The following is a 3,360-nucleotide window of genomic DNA, read 5'->3' as shown; positions in this document are numbered from 1 at the left end:
TTCCCATATGTCAGGGAATCCGACAAGGGAGTATTCTCTCTCCTTGGCTTTATTTTGTGTATATTAATGATCTGTTAAATGAATACTGTGCTTCTAAGTCTTCATTTTCCATTCAAGACGTTAACGTCACTTGTCCAACTCAAGCAGATGATATTGTTCTTCTCTCACCATCCAAACGTGATCTTGACAACTTAATGCATACTTGCTATATATATAGCTGTAATTGGAGATTTGAATACAACGCTTCGAAATATGTTGTTATTGTTTTTAATGAAAAAAGAAATGCTTTTGTAAATACCAAACGCAAGTGGTTCCTTGGGTCAAAAGAGGTACTAGAGTCCTCTTATACTACACATGTTGGTATTCACGTGGACAAGTGTCGGCCTGGTCGTCCTGAAATAGACGAAATTGTTCATAAGCTGCGTGGACAAACCTTTGCGCTTATGCAGTGCAACTTACTTGGCACAGGAATTAATCCTCTTACAAATTTGAAACTTTACAATCTATTGTTCTTTCTAGAGCTTTGTTTGGTTGTGAGCTTTGGTTCGCGCTTTCTTTAACTGATTTGCGGCGACTAGAGACTACACACCATCTATGCGCAAAACTTTTACAGAATTTCCCGATACGTACTAGGTCAGATATTGCATTGGGAATGTTAGGATTAGTATCTCTCTCTGTATATATTGAACAATGTAAGTTAAGATTTTTTGCTGCTATCTGTAATGTTAAGTCTGTATGTACTGCGAAGCAGTTGTTTTTGTTACGTTTATACCATATGTATCTAGGTATATATAAGTCGAAAACAGGTTTTATTTTCGACGTGTGGAAGATTTTTCATAAATACGACTTGCAGTCATTTGTGTACGATTACTTAGAGTTAACATGCATACCAAGCAAATACACATGGAAACATATTGTTAAAAATATTTTACTTCTTGAGGAAAGTAATCAATGGAAACAGCGTTTGTCTTTAAATTGTGAGTTGCGCAGGATTATTCACATGGAATTTTCTCCGTCGATTTTGTGGTCCATTTCCAAAGTCTCTCCATTTTTATCTGGTATTTGTAAACACGTTTCCAAATTATGGATTACTCCCCCTGACTGTGAGCTGCACTGTGCTAAATGCAATGTATCTGTCCCAGATGCTGTTGCCCATTGTATTTTAGATTATAGACAATGATTTCGTCTATTCAACGATTTTATTATTTGTATATGTATATATTTTCCACTAGGGCCCGTCGACACTGAAAATGCCATGAGGCTCTGTCAAAACTGAAAATGTCATTAGGTTTTGTCAATACATAGACGTCATTAGGGTTTGTCAACACTGAAATGTCATAAGGGGCTGTCAAAACATAAACGTCATTAGAGTTTGCCAACACTGAAACGTCATTAGGATCTGCCAACACTGAAACGTCATTAGGGTTTGTCTACACTGAAACGTCAGTATGGTCCGTCAAAACTGAAAACGTAACTAGGGGCTGTCTACACTAAAAACGCCATTAGGGTTTGTCAAAACTGAAGACGTAATTCGGCTCTGTCTCCACTAAAAAATCATTAATGTCAAAATGGTAAATAAAAGTATTAGAAAGAACAACTTACCCTTGATGGCATCCTTGTAGACCTTAGCAAACATCATGCTATTAGATTTCAATTTAGTGGTATCTCTACAAATTATCTTGGTATACGTTTTGCATTCCTTAGTCCCGGGATCATAGGAGAAGGACAGGCAGTTAGATTTACAAACCTTGGCACAATCCACATAATGTGTTTTATTGTCGTAAGTATCCAGTACGCTATGCGCGTAATCTGTAAGAGCAGCACGAATTACACGTGTAAATGAAGATGCCGAGAGTCCAGGCATGTAGAATATGACAATAACACACAGCACTGATAAATCCATCGTAAGTATGTTTAAGCTGATGTTTCTCACTAATATGCAATGAGGTATTGTGTGTTTGTTTTTAATATATCCGACAAAGCTTCCAGATCATATCCTTGACCACGCAATGACGTTTGTTGGGTTTTTTTTTCGTTACAGATCGCATAGAAATATGTTTTCTTTTTTTCAAACGTAATGTAGCCTGGTTAATTAGCCACACGGACGTCTTCAGACAGTTGTATAGGGTTTAATCAGAAGGCCTACAAATGTACAAATACGACATTAATAATATGAAGAGTGACTATGGACATAAAATAGACATTAACATTTGGGACAATGACATGTACAAATGCAGAATCTTCATAATATTAACAAATAATCATCATATAGAAAACAGACTTACCAAGGACAGATGATCAGTGTAACCATGTTGCAAGCCTGAGTGCCGTGCTTGTAATGATATGGGAAGTGTGCTGGTGCAGGGTATTGACAGGTGTTTAGCATGCGCTCACACTCACCTGCTACCTCAAACGACCAATCAAGACAGCTCCCTAACATACATCGCATTGCAATGTTTGACGCACTATGAGGCGCAGGAACCTACCTATTGGTGAGTCCACTTTGACCCTTGTTATAATGTTAGGTAAAAGCAAATGCCACCTATATCCTTAAATGGCTACATACCCTTCCTTGATGCTAATGAGACGATTCCTGGTATCTCAACTTATACCATGTACACCTGTCAACACATTGTGGAATATACACATTGCAAGCTGATTTAGCGATTGCTGTAGAATAAAATGCAATTAAGACTAGAGTCAACAATTTACAAGCATGTTGGTATTCCCCACCAGTATTTCTATAGCCAAGACTATGATGCTACACATACCACAGTGAAACAAACCGGCATAACATTGTAGGTTGACCTAAATTAATCTTCTCAGATAGGGTTTGATTTTAAATGAAGTTTGGACATGATTTATGGTAAGAACCAAATTATAGCGCCTTTCCAAATACGAATTAGGCAGTTGGACCACTCCCTTCTAGCACTATAATGATTACAAGTTGGACCACTCCCTAGTAGCACTATAATGATTACAAGTTGGACCACTCCCTAGTAGCACTATAATGATTATAAGTTGGACCACTCACTACTAGCACTATAATGATTACAAGTTGGACCACTCCCTAGTAGCACTATAATGATTACAAGTTGGACCACTCCCTAGTAGCACTATAATGATTACAAGTTGGACCACTCCCTAGTAGCACTATAATGATTACAAGTTGGACCACTCCCTAGTAGCACTATAATGATTATAAGTTGGACCACTCCCTAGTAGCACTATAATGATTATAAGTTGGACCACTCACTACTAGCACTATAATGATTACAAGTTGGACCACTCCCTAGTAGCACTATAATGATTACAAGTTGGACCACTCCCTAGTAGCACTATAATGATTACAAGTTGGAC

At 37.7% G+C, this 3,360-nt stretch overlaps 1 long non-coding RNA gene across 1 annotated transcript; it reads right to left on the bottom strand.

Moving 5' to 3' along the window:
- Window positions 1-251: 251 nt before the first annotated feature.
- LOC117314904 lies at window positions 252-2,361 on the bottom strand. Its single transcript, XR_004529630.1, has 3 exons — window positions 2,286-2,361; window positions 1,603-2,142; window positions 252-393 (listed from the first exon to the last, which is right to left on the bottom strand). It is a non-coding gene; the product is annotated as an uncharacterized LOC117314904 (long non-coding RNA).
- Between the last annotated feature and the right edge of the window lie 999 nt (window positions 2,362-3,360).

This window comes from Pecten maximus, chromosome 17 (assembly GCF_902652985.1).
Source record: "Pecten maximus chromosome 17, xPecMax1.1, whole genome shotgun sequence".
Classification (NCBI taxonomy): Eukaryota; Metazoa; Mollusca; class Bivalvia; order Pectinida; family Pectinidae; genus Pecten; species Pecten maximus.
The sequence above is the reverse complement of the archived record's forward strand: the minus strand, read 5'-3'. Positions and strand labels throughout refer to the sequence as shown.